A 16,651-nucleotide genomic window follows, 5' to 3' on the forward strand; every position below is an offset into this window, starting at 1 on the left:
ATGCGTAACATCTTCCAAGACATATTTACTGATCAAAAGATCAAAATGCTAGAAAACAATGCAATATCAAGTATCACAGATTAAAGATACCGGTACGATTTACACAAAACATATAAAGTTGAGATGCTGTTCGCTTTAAGCGATCGGGGGGAAAAATATGTTCGATTATAAGTTAAAAAAAACATCATTTTTTATCCGAAATACGCTGTCCACTGTCCAAATTTGATGTAAATAGAAAAAGACTTATTAGATATCATTAAATATTATTCCTAATTTGTACGTTTTCAATATAAAAATCCAAATAAATATATATATATACGGCTTTATATAGACTCGCGTTATATCTTCATTTATAATATACATGTATTACCGATACTATCTACCATACAATTAATTAGCAATTATCTCAAAAAGATATTGAATTTGTAATTATAGAGAAAATAAAACGAGCCCTAAAGCAGTTGTTTATCTTTTGTTCTATCACACTTTATTGTCGTTATAATAGTTCGTTTCTAAATTGAAAACTGGTTTCTATTTTGTATATGCAAGTTGTTCAATATTATACAGTTTCATAGGCCTGTTTTATTTCTTTGAATATCTTATTATCTTACCTTAAGTTAGCTGATACACATTTTCCTATACACATTGTTCTATACACATTGTTCTATACGCATTATTCTATACAAAATGTATGCCTCATTTTACACTTCCAGGAAGCTAACTCTATTACAGTTAAAGTAAAGTTGGTCTTTTCTTAAAAAAATCTGCATTTTTTTTTAAATGACAATATATATGTATAGAGTGATCATCTATGGTGTGTAGGGTTTTAAACATAACATATCTAATTTGTGTGAAGTCAAAACATGTTTATTCAATATTTACAAAGAGATTGTGTAGTAATTATCAATATTTTCAAATATCAAATTTGAGCATAGTATATATTTAAACATTTTTTAAAGCAGCATGCTTTCATGCTAATTTTCATGAAAATTTTAAAAATACATTTTAAAGTAAAATATTGTAAAGTAACCAAAAAGAATTTACTTTTCATAAAATCTTAATAAATTTACCCTATGTTTGCTTCTTATGGAAATAATTTGGCTCATCTGGAGGCTTGTATTTTTACTTAAAAATTCTAAAAGCAGTAAGAACTTGTTCCTCTTGATCGCCTTCCATATAAATAGATGTACAGTATACTAACAATCATCAATGAGCAGTATCATAGCTTTTGTGTACTGGTGTTTTTGCTTAGATGTTCTTTGATAAGGAATCTGCAGTTTCTGAAACACTGGGCATAACGAACTGAGTGTACAATATTAATGAATAGTGTTTAAACGTTGATAACTAAATGTTAATAAGATGTGACTGTTGTGTACCTGCTTCATTTGTCGTTTCAATGGTGCCTTGAATTATACCTGTTGCATAGGCTTTTCATATTATCTGTATGCACTCATTTTTCTATAAAATCTACGGATATAGAATCTGCAGTTTTTAAAGACTATACTTAACAAGCATATTATATATTATTAGTAAATATTGTTTAAACATCGATACAAAAAATTATTATAAGACATTACTGTTGTGTACCTGCTTCGTTTGGCATTTTAATGATATTTTGAAACATTTTTATATAAAACCTATACAAAAAGAGTACAAATAAAGCAACAAGTATTTTATCGAATAGCATAGTCATCATTTAAAACCAATACTGTATTGGTATATAAATATCATTCATTTTACATGCAGTTGCCTTTAAAATATTAACTTTTTTGGAAACAAATATAGAAATCTATAATGGCTTTATTATACAACTCGATAACTTGCATTATTAACTCAGTAATCTATATTTAAATGAAATTGAATCATTACAATTGAATAAGCCATTTGTCATTTAACGTCGATTTTCATTACAGATCTAATGTTGTATTTAGGTATTCCGGTGAGTTTATTTTGTTTTTGTATTTTGTTGTTGTTGTTGTTGTTGTTGTTGATGATGTTGATGTTGTTGTTAACTTTTCTTCTTCAGTATCAAACATGAAAATTATTATAGCTACTAACGTAGCAGTGCCTTATACTGGCGAGTATTAAACGTCCTAACATGCGCATCTGACACGTGTACATGTGCCCTTTTATTTGGAATATTAAATCTTTACTTATATCACTTAAATATACATAATAACATATTTAAATATCAAAGAATAATGATTTCATTATAATATACATGTATAGATACATAAACAAAGTATCTGTTTAAATACACAACATGTATCTCACATATAAAGTAAATCCAGTGGATTACTCTTGGAAGACAAGAGATATATGTTGTTTTGATAACAAGTAAGTAAAATACAATCATGAGAACATATAAACGATGCATGTATGTAAGTCTCCTACTTTGGTAATTGTAGTACTTGTAGTATGAACAAATATGGCGTCATAGTAACATTATATAATAAGTATTATTACACAGAATTTGTCACCCGAACTACATTTTTTTATAAAATACAAACTGTCATAATATTTGAATAAAGTATACATACCTTTTTGCTTTAAAAGTACTTATTCGCACACTTCTCTTTAAGCATGTAGTTTTTGTACATGTCCACTCAGCTTATAGCTTGAAAAAAGAATAAAGTTCACTAACTACTCACCATCGTTTAAATGTGATAGCGGCCATTTTGATCTTTTCCAACATGTTACCTTACTTTTACTTTCCGGATTTCAATAAAAATCGAAAGATTTATATTAATTCCGACGACAGCAGGCCCTATATAACTATAAGGATATTGATTCAGTAACATTTTGCCTATTTCTAAAGCCTTAATCCATTCCATTTTATGCATGCCCAGTGCTCGTCAGTCGATGGATAAATTAGTTTTTAATTGAAAAGCCGGATCGCCTTTTTAGTAGCTTGCGGATATTAATATTAATTTTGTTACACCTTTTTTCCGATATATACAAATTTAATGCACTAATGAAAGTAACATTGTTCTCGAAATGAATATCTAATGGTCACAAAATATGTTACCTTTAGTATACTTTGTATTTTAAGCAACAAATAATATGACTCATCCAGTTAATCATATTTCTGGACCTTAAACACAAACACTAACTTTGATTACCTGTATCCCAAAAACCCAAAAAAAAAACAAACAAAAAAACAAACAAACAAACAAACAAAAAAAAACATTTTCCCATCATATACGAAAAGAGCCATTTAATCTAAACATTTTCTATCGTTACATTTTAGAAACATTTAAGAGAAAACAGATAAAACTTGTCCTTCATAAAATGTGTCTTAAGTGGCGTTTATACACATTTGAACTTGCAAAATTGTGTAAAATAAATTACGAATGTCGTTCAAAACTCATTTTCTAGGTTGAGTATTTATGCATCGGACAAAAAAGTAATTCATGATCTGAGCCAACGGCAAAATGTGTCATTATGAATACACTATATTTGAATTATTTTTTAATTTTATTTGACTTTTTTGTCTTAACTTGGAAAAAAATTATAATCAAGCTACCATGAATAGTTTACAAATTTATAAATCAAGTTATACAACAACAATTCCTTTAACACAGCATGCTTGGGCTGGTATTTTCTTCATTAAATACAAACATTGACTTCTTCTAACACAATAGAGCAAGACACTGAAATACGGAATGCATTTTGGGAAGATATGGTTTGGAGAGATAATAAAAATTATCACGGCCTAGATTTACCAAAGAATTGATATCAAATACGTGTTTAAATATCAATAAAAATATTATACCGGTAAGGTACTTGATAAACGTATCAGTTGGTGATAGTTATGTAAAAATTAAAAAAAAAACTGTGTTTTATATCTTATTTATTTATCTATTTTTGAAATAAACATTTTTCTTTTATTTTCTGACCAAGAAATCCTAATCTTCTAAAAGCATTAAGCATGCATCATCATTAAATAGAAATACAGGATTTTACTTTTTACATGAAATACATGGCAGTTGGAACATTGGACATTTCCATAATTATAATAAAACATGTTGCATAATATGTTTCAAGCTTAGCATGATATCCTTTACATAAAATATAAATAACAATATGCTGGTATGACAACACTTTTCTATATGAAATAAAATATCTAAAAATGACTTTAAAACCAGTAATTAAACATATTACATATAATATTTAAACTTGATTAAACGAAACAAGAAAAAAATCTATTTGTGTTTAAATAACTAATTTTAAAATTAAGACGTTTCCCCTCAATCCGGCCTCTTTTTATTCTTCTATACAATGCTTTCCATGCCAAGCTGCGCTGCCAATCACTAACAATAACATCGTAGGGGTCATTTTAGTTCGCATAGCTGTGCTACATTGGTCGCTTTATTGTAATATCCTAATTAATTCCATATATGGTAAACTTTAGTTACGCTCAGATAAGTCCTTGCCAGAGTGGAGAGAATTAAAACCCGATCATAGAAATTGCAGGCCATATATATTGATGGATATTGCAGACTACGTGCTGGAATCACGTCTTGTAATATAGGTCACACAATCTAACAAACTAAATTGATACATTAATACTGGATAGGAAAAAAATATAGGTTATAACTCATTAGTTGATGTTGTATTGCTGTTATGATAGGGTATTAATAGAAATTTTAAAATGAATATTCAAGAGTTGTCATTTTTTGTTATTTTTGTAATTTAGACTAAGAATTATTTTTGTTATTTTTGTAATTTAGACTAAGAATTAATCTCAAGTAAAGTACATAAAACGTTTGCTGAAGTAATAATTATACGAGTTTGAGGGGAAATTATTATAGCGATGGAGGAAAAAAATGACACAAATAAATAAAAAGATACATGTTGATATAAATGAGTTTTTCCGTGCATGCGATAAATTGATAATACATGTATGATTTTATTAAAAGCTATTGAAATTTGACCATTTGAATTTTAGCAATATACGTATTACTGTTTCCGTAAAGATGTTGAAATAGCCGGTGATAAGGTGTAAAGACCCGGTGATAGAGGGTTTGGGCCCGGTAATGGGGGGAAAGGACTTGATGATAGGGGTTATGGATAACGAAAAAACAGGTGATAGAGGGTATGGGCCCGGTTATAGTAAGGACGTCTTGATAGGGATATGGATAAACATATATTTTTTAAACGATTAAAGTGGGTATGGACAATTGAATAGGAGGTGATAGGGGTGTGGACAATAAAATGACAATATGGGTAATGGACAATGTTTAAACAATCTACACTCTTCTGAACTGACTTAAACTATTTACACTGTTCATGTTTTAATTCTTTGACATTGCTTTTAAAAGATTTTTTTCCACTTTCAGATCACATAGAAACTATATCAGTCTTGGAAAAATATTTAGATATAATAGTTAATAATTGCTAATTGCTAATACTTACAAAATAAAATATGAAATTCCTTACAATAATAATAGTATTTTGGATGCCAATATTCATGTATTGAAACAGTATGATGTCTTAAACTTTATAACGCGATTACTTGATCCCAAATTATACGTCTTCTTGTTCGTGTATAAAAATGTATAATGGCGTTTCCATTACGTAATCAATGAGGACCTTTTATTTGTTTGTTTGGTTTGGTTTTACGGCGGACCAACGGGAAATATAAAAGAGGGCTTTTTTATTAACAGAGAATGATTTGTATAAACTCTTCTTGTACCATATACAGTTTTAAAAATTCAAACTTCTTTTCTCAAAATATATAAATAAATGTTACTGTACATATTTACATACACCAAACAAGAAATCAAAATAGTCGCTTTTCGTGGAAGGTGTTAAATTAGGGGGACTACAATACATCTATATTGACTGGATTTTTGATAGGGGGAGGCTTTTGTCCTATGTGTAAATGGGGACATTTGTCCACCTTGTCATTTTTAGATGGGGGACTTTCGTCCGGGGGGAGCTTTTGTCCGTATCCCGGATTAAAAGCATTTAACAAACCTCCTGGCTTTTGAATAGCATGTGTATGAATAACCTTGTAAGCATGTACTTTTAAACATTTTTGAATCAGCGTTAGAGTTAATGAACATTAAATCATTTTTAAGTTGAAAACAAGGGTTTTATTACAGAATGCAGTATGTTTAGTGATTTTTCTCCATTTGCACAGAACACTTTTTAAAAAAAAATGCTGATTATATTAAAGGAATAGGAATGGATGGATTGATGTCTGTCTAATATAAATATTCATCATTTAAAAAGAGGTACCATGACAGTTTTTCTGTTGACATCAACCCTATAAGTGAGAAATTCATGTTTTAAGACACTATTTTTTACTTGAGAAATAAGTTCATGGGCGCCGCCATTTTGGCGTTCTGTCATTCTCGCGAGACAGACGAGACCGAGATTGTGACGTGTTACACCCACTTCCGGTATAGGTGTACACGCTGGTACAACTGAAATATATCTTGATGAAGAACTTATTAATCTTATTGCGTACATTATATATTATTTATGAAAACATCATATGGAACTGAATTGCTTTAATTAATTAATTGAAGACGCCGCGACATTTATTATCATTTGTCCGATTTTCAAGCTTGCTGATGATCCCACAACATGATTTAAGCAATGACTGCTTCATTTTCAAAGATAAACCATCAATTTAATTTGGGTACTATGAGAAACTTCTTCAAATTGACGATATATCCTTTTATTTTGTACTTAATTTTCGCTAAACAAGCTGTCCGAATAGGGTACATCGCCGGTCATGTATCTTTTTTTCAGCGTAAAATATCAACTAAATCCAATATGCAGAGATCTGCTGAGGAAGCGATTTTCCGCCATTGACGCTAAAAATGAGAACGGCGAAGGAAAATCGGCAGCCAGACTAATATCGTATGAAAACAAAACTGTCCGTTAGGTTATTTAGGCACCAAGTCAAAACTGGTACTAACAGCAACAGGTTGCCAATTACGCATATTCTCGGGTTTATCCCACAGACATTTGGGGTTTGGAGCTCAAAACGCCTTTAAAATCCAAATAAAATGCATATTTGTCAATCCCAGCACATGTACTGATCATATATATCAAAAAAACTTAATATAAGCCGTTTTGAAAAAATTTCATATTTCAACATCTATAATAATACACAAGATAAAAATGTTCGCCGGAAAAAATCCGCACCCCTACCGTCATAATCACCATGTATTTTATTCCATTTCCAATATTTTCACATAATCCTTTGGTCCATCGACACAGAAGATATAATTCTTCACGATGATGGTCAATTTTAAACTTCAACGGTAATATAAACAACGCAACAGCCGAAATAAACATCAATATTATCGCCGTTTTTTTCCAACGACAAAATCTTTCGATAAATTCAATGGACCAGACGGCTATGAACGAAGCTATCCGATTATATGGCCCCAGCTTTGCCGTGTGCAAAATGCGCAGCGCTTTTAAGTTTGGGAACCACATAATCGGATAGCTTCGTTCATAGCCGTCTGGTCCATTGAATTTATCGAAAGATTTTGTCGTTGGAAAAAAACGGCGATAATATTGATGTTTATTTCGGCTGTTGCGTTGTTTATATTACCGTTGAAGTTTAAAATTGACCATCATCGTGAAGAATTATATCTTCTGTGTCGATGGACCAAAGGATTATGTGAAAATATTGGAAATGGAATAAAATACATGGTGATTATGACGGTAGGGGTGCGGATTTTTTCCGGCGAACATTTTTATCTTGTGTATTATTATAGATGTTGAAATATGAAATTTTTTCAAAACGGCTTATATTAAGTTTTTTTGATATATATGATCAGTACATGTGCTGGGATTGACAAATATGCATTTTATTTGGATTTTAAAGGCGTTTTGAGCTCCAAACCCCAAATGTCTGTGGTTTATCCAGTTCCCTATAGCTTTTTTCCACGTTATCTACTTACCCAATTCCTTTCCCACACAGGTACGCATTTCTACTACCGTAAATTTAATCCAATAAAACAAAAAACCATAAATCTACTTAATATTTAAAATGATTATTGAAATGTGTTGCTATTTTATGACATGCTGCAATTTACAGTATAATTTGACAGGTGTGGAATTTAATTTCCCCTAAGGTCATTCAGTTCACTGATGAAGCGTATAAAAAAATAGATGTCTATTTCGTTATTAGAATATTTGACAAGGGTGATTAACCAATCAGGGCAACATTGTGCATGATCAAAAGGTCTGTCGGCACAGAGGCATACAAGGAGCAATAAAAATCGTCAATACACAGTGTGACAGGAACATTTGGTGCAAATTAGGAACAATTAAAATGGACAATGCACAGTATTAGACATAAGTAGTAAGAACCAGCAATTGTGTGAATAAATTATGCAAATAAGATTTTTGAGCAGCCAATAAAAATGTTTTGCCTGCAGTTAATATTAGGCTACGATTACGATGCGCAGCATCATACGTTGACATGTTAACAATTTACTTTTCAAAAGAATTGCTTATATTTTTGAAATGTGTACATCAATTTTAACATATGTTCACACCTTTTAATTTGAAAGTCAGAACCAAACTGCAAAAATTAAATTACATGTACTATAAAGAACACGTTTTAGTAGGATTTTTATAATAATGATAATTATCGCCGTTCAATAATTAACAGCCAATTATTCGTTGGTGCGTTTGTTTATTTAATTGCATTATTTGATTGTGAAACTATGTTAAATAATAACATGTGTATTTATTAAATCTATTGTTTAATTACATTAAGATAAGACTTTAATGAACATAGCATTGTTTGTTGTAACGGGCATCACTGGCCTGAAGTGGTGCGACCGGTAGACGTTGATTTTTTTTTTTTTTTTTTTTTTTTTTTTTTTTTTTTTTTTGATATTGTTACGTATTTTGAACCATAAAAAAATCTCCTCTACACCTCCTGTGAAAATTAAATTGTCTGGTCAATACTTTATTATATTAATATTTCCCTACGATTCAACTATCTAAAGTTGTGGGGAAATGACATCACGCGCACCTGTTTTTATACGGCCAATACACAAACATGGCCGCGCTTACTGATTTGTAGAAATCGGTGATTTAGCGATTTAAATTTTGTGATCATTCGTTTAATATTATTATTTGGCGATAGAAAATTTGCAGATTTATTATTTATAGTATTCTTTTTCTGAAATCAAGTTTTTATTCTAACCTTGTCTTTCCCTTTAATTATAACAAAAGCACTAATTTCAAACAATATAATAAAAATCTACTTACATAAAACGTTTTTCATTGAGTTCTTTTACTCTGTTATATTCAAAGTCCCTTAATACATTTTACACACAGTCAATAAATTATAATACAAATGTAGTACTTAAAAGATCATTTAAGATTTTTATAAAAAAAGGTCAAAAAAGTAGAAAAAGATAGTGTGTGTTCACCGAAGCATCTCCGTTGCCATATCGTAGCCAAAACTAATTTTTCAAACCATATTCCCTCATGCTGCGAAAGAGATGGCGTGAAGAAGTCGGGATGAATGGAAAACGTATACATTTTCCATCACACCACCAAATCAAATAGAAATAAGTGTGTGAATCAAGAGAATTTAAATGAGATACTGTTCCGAATGATGGGTCAGGCTAAATGGAACAGGTTGGGTAGGCTGAAATGCAGAATTATGCCTCATAATGCTCGTTAAGATATTTGAATTATTTACAAACCCGCTATACACTTAATGATTTGCTTCTAAACTTAAACAAATAAAGATGCTTCAAGTGTTAAAGATCTGTAAGGTGTTAAACTTACTTGCCTTTGCTATGTTTCCCTTAAATCATAAAACAAACATTAATTCAGTTATTTTTTCCATCTTTTAAATGCCCTTATGTCAGCAGATGTTTTGAAGATCAACCTTAAAAATGCGAAATAAATATGCGAAGTAAGGAAAAGTTTATTGATGTGTTTTTGACTGACAGAAAAAATCAATGATTGTAGTTACAAAGAAACATTGTTTCTTTTAAATGTAGAAAAAAAATCCACTTAGAATTTGTCATGTCTCTCATTTATTTTAATAATGTCGTACTCGAAAAGAAGAAAAATAACTTGCAGTGGATGCTCATTTCTCTTTAATTACAGATACATTTTAAAACCTAATGACAAAAAATGTGGTATAGAAATTTCAACAGTTATGCAAAGCAAAACTAATATAACATTCAAATGTTGTGCATTATTTGTAACTTATTTACCCTGGTTTGTAAAATATGATTTAAATTTTCCTGAAATATGTATTATTATTTAAAGTTTATCACATTCTATTATCATTTGTCTAAATGCTTATTTCAACAATTAGATATTTCATTATGAAAATAATGTCATCTAAATGATTTGATATGTTATGTCTGAAAAATATTGTAAAAAGTGTATAATAATCACCGCTAGCAAACAAAGCATCTGAAGCTTTTTTTTTCCCAAACAGTACATGAGCCGCGTCATGACAAAACCAACATTATGGGTTTGCGACCAGAACGGACCCAGACCAGCCTGCGCATCCGCGCAGTCTGATCAGGATCCATGCTGTTCGCTTACCAACTCTATTACAAGTAGAGAAACTAACATGATGGGTGCGTAGGCTGGTCTGGATCCATGCTGGTCGCAAACCCATTATGTTGGTTTTGACATGACACGGCTCATATGGAAAATGTTTTGACTACTTGATAAACCATAGGCGGCGAAAACCCACATTCAGATGACATTAAAGTCCATTAATTTTAACTATATTGTAATAACTGCATTCTATCATCTTTGTTGTTAAGCATGTGTTTATTAGCACAGACAAATGGAAAATGGTTGTATTCTTTTTTACTCAATGAATTGTCACAATTTGTTCACTGGAAGTAATTTTGCGCTTATTGCGATTTGACTTTTACTGGATGCATTTGGACGTTGTCTTGTCTTCTTAGAATAATGAATGTCTTCCCTCTTTCTACTTTTTTTGTATTTTATGGGTTTGTATTAATTTTGTCTGATATTTATCATGCTATCCTTATAAAAGACAGATTTGCTGTTGTAGAAAGATCAGTTATATTTTGAAACTATGGCCTATAAGCTGCAGTTATTTTTATTTCATTATTTCATTATATGTCAAGCATATCTTTCCTTCGAATTCATTCAGTTGCAGTGAACTTTTCTTTACCATATCATACTCAAAACTTTTTTTAGATTTCTTCTGCAAACAGAATCAAAACTTTTAAGTTAATCAAATGGGATGGTTTGTTTTTTATAAATAGCGCAAGTCTTCTTAAAACAAAGCTGAAATGTTAAAATGAAATTGTATGCATGAATATGCTTCGTATTTCTATTTTAGGTCATCCAAATTTTGAAATAAATTATCCACATATCGCGTATCATGGTTTAAATAAGGTCGACTCATACTAATTGTGTCATGCTGTGCACTGGGTATAATATATGATGTTAAAGTAGATATAATTTCATCGCATAGTATCATGTTTCCAAACAGCAGCAGAAACTTTTTATTGCTTGATTGATGAAGGATGTGAATGAAGTGTTGACTAAATTTATCTGTGTAAATGTATATACGATTTGCAAATTGTATTAATAATAAAACACTGACTATGGTGGCTGATTTGGAACGCTTTTGTGGGTCGTGTTGGCTATAGCGACAACAGGACATAGCGCCAAACGGCGCGTTGTCGGACTTTCGTCTTGTCGTCCTGTCGCTGACGATGTACGCCAAACGGCGCGTGTCACATTGTAGCTCGGCTCATATCTAAGGATTAGCTTATGAGCCAAGCGACAGGGCGACATCACGACCACGCGCCGCACGACAACGCGCCGTTTGGCGTGCTTCGCTAGAGACAGGACGACAAGGCGACAGCGCGACAACGCGCTTGGCGCTTTATCGTGTTGTGCCTGGCGACAAAACGAAAAAGCGATAACGATATAGGTTGTGTTGTCGCTATAGACAACGCAACGCGCAATGGATCAAATCAGCCACCATAACTGACAGCTAAAAAATGATACTTTGAACGAATATGACAGTCTCTCTTTTTTCAGTATTTAAAAATATAAGCTAACAAATAAGTATAACACAGTGGATATATATGCATGATAAGTCAAAGCTAAAAACAATTTCAGGGTTCTGCAACGCTGAAAATCTGCTATTACCAGTTGAAATCGGTCATAAGATTGTTACATACTTTAATTTATACTTTTCTAAATTACAAAACTTAAATATTGTTAAAGGATTTCATGTCATATAAATATATATGAGTAGTATAACATAGATACATGGGGCACTATATATACCCTACAGGACCGGTTCGAGGCGTTGGTCTCCTGTGCTCCACCGTTCCTTGAATTGTCATCATAGTTTGTTCTTCTTGTCTTACATTGTTTTGTCTGCTCAACTGCTGAATTTCACTTTATATCCTGGTTTAAAAGATATACAATGCTTATCTGTTGGTTATATTCTTTCATTGAAGAAAGTTATTGAACTCTAGGAAATTTTTAGTGAATATGTCCTTTTTTAAGTGAGGGAAAACACAAACAAAGTTTGGAAAACTGAATTCCCTATATCTCGTCAAGTTAATTTTGTCCTCTCTTTAAAAAATTCCAGTTTTTAATGGCATTATGTATTCATGCACTGTGTTTAACCATAGTGTGTAGAGTTTAAAATAAAACATATCTTCTCTGTGTGTATTCAAGGAGATTTATATTTATTTTAAAAAGAGACTGTAATTAAATTATCAGTATTTTCGAATATCAAATGTGGGCATAATATTCTTTAAATAAACAAAAACAAATATATTCTTTGTTTCTTTTTTGATTAATCATGCAAAACGAAAGTCGCCACTTTTGAAGAGTTAGATATGTTGTTACATTCTCCATGTTTCATTTTCCCTGTTTTGTTAATACAGTCCAAAGATGTAGTTGTATCATTGTATGACACTTTGCTACTAAATAATGTTAACTTTGATGATTACGTGATGTTTAATTATATTTGAATGTATGTATTTTATGACCATGTGCATTTTGTACACGTCTTATATGAATAAACTATCTATCTATCTATGTTGTTACAGTGTTAAAGTTCAATGTTACCTTTAATGCCATGGTTTCAATGTGTTACTGTTGACATTTAACCAGTTTATCAATATAAGCCAAAGCTTATGTGTATTAACATATATCATAAACAAACATGCTTTGTTACATAAAAATATACTTAATGCTACCTTAAAACACTGCAATGATAATATTCGGAATTTCAGCATCGTTGTTAAAGATTTGCATGAATTCACGTATAAGCTTTTTTCTCTGACGTAATTCCTACAAACTGAATTGGCGTTAAAAAAATCACTATGGCAAAACATGTTGTACTTAGGACAATGGCAAAACATGTTGTACTTAGGACAATATATTTGTATTCCTGATATGAAAATTACCAAGACGTTAACATCATGCTCACACTTCTATAAGTTCAGGCATTTCAGGAGATTTATAATGTGTAATGAGCAATTTCCCTTACTTGTACTACCATTTAATATGAGAACGGTACAATAAGTTGTTTTTTTTTTAAATCATGATGAAAACCTGTCAAACAAGTTATGTTTGTATCGTATATTGCCAGTTCTAGAGGATATTTAGTTGCTTAGGTTTACGCGAAATGTTGCACCGTTCAATGGCTCCAAGTAATACTTGAAGGCATAACGAGTCTGCAAAGTTTGCTAAATGTTTTATTATTTTTCTCAAAAGAACGTTTCATCTATTTTTCAAAGTCATGCTTTCAATTGACCCCTAATTCCAATATTTTAAATTTGGTACCCCAAACATCGTTTTCACGATGTGAATTTTGTTCAGTCTTAAACGTGTAAATATCTTTGTAACATACATGGTTATAAGAGAAAAATTTAAATGCTTATCATTTGGAAACCCATTGATTTCTTTAATATTGATACATTTACAAGAGCAATTGGCTAAGGTTTGAGGTGTATATAACTTCATATATTAATAATATTAAGAAATTATTATTTTTTTTGTTGAGCATTTTGGTATTTTCTTTGATGTTTGGATATGTTAGCGCTTGCTTCGTGAGTTTAAGCCTAAGAAATGCAAATGAATATTAACACCTACAGTAAGACCATACATGCTGTAACACATTAATATACTAATTCTCTGTAAAAACTCTTTGCAATATTAATATTCAATATTTATATTAGCGATTTGCATAAATTAGCATTCTCACGAACATATGTCGTCTGCGTAATCCCCTCAGCGTTCATTTCGAGTTATTGCCCGGGATCAGGTATACAACCAAGCTGTGCATCTAAATGAAAGATCTGTGACACCAATATCAATACAGTTATCACCTTTTTTTTGAAAATCAGTGAAAAATCTTACATTTCCGGAGGCGTTCGTTAATAGATGGTGAATATGATACGTATATATACACAATGTGGATCGACCAGTGGCAATGAAATTTACGTCGGTAATTAAAAATACGTCAAACAGGCGGACACAGCAGACAATATTGACCAAAATGACGCATCATTGTGGTAAAATAATAAAGATTTACAATAATAAAGATTAATATTGGTATTTCAATTGTAGATACATGATTTTTCTTTATACAGAAATACAACACGCAAATATTGCATTGTTGCGGGAATGTACATGAAAAGTTAAGACTGTATATAGAGAATGCAATATGGTATTTATCGGCAGATGTTGTAATCAAAGTATTTTTATTGGTAGTATAATTGTATGAATGGGGACATGAAATGTTGGCAATAAGTGACAGGTTTCCTTAATGTCAGCTCCTTTTCAGAGTCATTTCAGCACTTTCTTGAACATATATATCAGCTCCTAGTGCGAGCAGTATTAAGAACAAATGCATTCGCATTTTGCCTACAAAAGATATATTTTATATCCTGGGAAGTACTGTATAATGTGGTAACTATGGTAATATTTTTATCATAAAATGTAAAATTAAAGTAACTAGCATTATACATATAAGTAGCATTACACTTTCTACCACTCACAAATAAGTGCAATCGTGTTGATTAATACCTGTATTAAAGTATCAAATTGACACAGCGGGCATTGAATGGTGTAAAGAGTTTGCATAAGGTCTCCCAGAACGCGATCCCAGTGGTGTTACATTTTCTGCTTCTTTGATATTGTAAATTAAATACTACTCAAGTCTGTCCTTTGGATAAAAGTTGTGTTGTTTTTGTCATTATGAAGACAACAGTATTTGCTCATGACATGAACTAATGTCACCCAATTTATGTTTTCGTTGCTTTTGTCAATTACTCAAAAGCTGGGATGCATGATTGTGTTCTGATTTGGTTAGGTGCTTTGTTCTATTTTACTGTGTGATTTTACTGTGTGGTTCCACGATGGTGACCCGCTGCTTACCTTACAGCATTACATAACTAGTTTCCGTCATCATATGGTTAGTTTGGTGCTCATTCGTTTCTATTTTGTTTATTACTTATTCCCTTAACTCAATGACAACCCTTTTTACTACCCTTACCAAGTTAATATTATATTGATATCATAACTGAGTGCTAATGCCTTTGCGTAAATGTCCATGTATTAAATACAATTCATAAGCTCTGTTTCTTTTTTTACGTTGCTTTTCGTTATAGACCTTTACTTGAAGATTTTCTTCTTATTAAATTTATGAGGACTCACGTACCTGAGAAAAGGCAATGTTAACATATTATCGTCAATATTTCGTTTTAAGCATCAGTTTCAATCATTCACGAGATATTGATTTTAAACTTAATCTTCGTATCGATACATTGGGCATCTCTAAACCTTCTGAAAGGATTTAATTGACAATTTTATAAAGCATCATCGAGGATGCATGTTAATTAAGTCGATGTCAATAAAAAATATCTCCAAGTTGTTCTATGAAGAATTAATCCTTGTTATAAATCACAAATACGAAAGGCTATTCGTGTCTTGAGTTTTAAATTATTTTAGTGACTCGGACATTATAAAAATCGAAAGAAAACTACCCGGTGGTGATCAAGTTTAAAGTTGAAATAATCAATGTGGTCAGTGTATTTGATAAGATGAACTATATAATTATGATATGGCAGGCAAGCATACAATCTATTTACCTATATCATATGCAAAATAAATAAATAAAAAGAAGAAGAAGCAATGACTTCATTCTATTTCAGTTTTGTTTAAGACAAAAACCGTGCTGCTCTGGCAGTGCAACTGTGTCATCCGATGTGTTCCGTTTCTTTTAGTTTTGGTTCCATTCAATATTATGAAAATGTTAGTACAAAATATTATAAACAAATAGTTTTATTTTCAGTATACAATGTAGTTTTCAATAATTGTTCTCTGTGTTACCGAAATATAACAAATGTTACTCATTTTATAGCAAAAGAAAATTAAACGGTTCGTTTTGAAAAAATATCATAGGTAGAATATACAAAGGTATTTAAAGGATTTTTACATCGTTACCATGCAACCAACTTAAATCTTTATAGATTTACATGTAATAAAATCAACAGTTTTAAATCGGAATGAGAAAGTATACATGTATTTACATATGCCCCTATCGTGTAATATGGTAACGTTAATCACTGCTGAGACTATGATATTGTACGTCAAAAGTTGTCACAATATAGCCAAT

Source organism: Ruditapes philippinarum, unplaced genomic scaffold (genome assembly GCF_026571515.1).
Source record: "Ruditapes philippinarum isolate M1 unplaced genomic scaffold, ASM2657151v2 ctg282_1_1_1_1, whole genome shotgun sequence".
Classification (NCBI taxonomy): domain Eukaryota; kingdom Metazoa; phylum Mollusca; class Bivalvia; order Venerida; family Veneridae; genus Ruditapes; species Ruditapes philippinarum.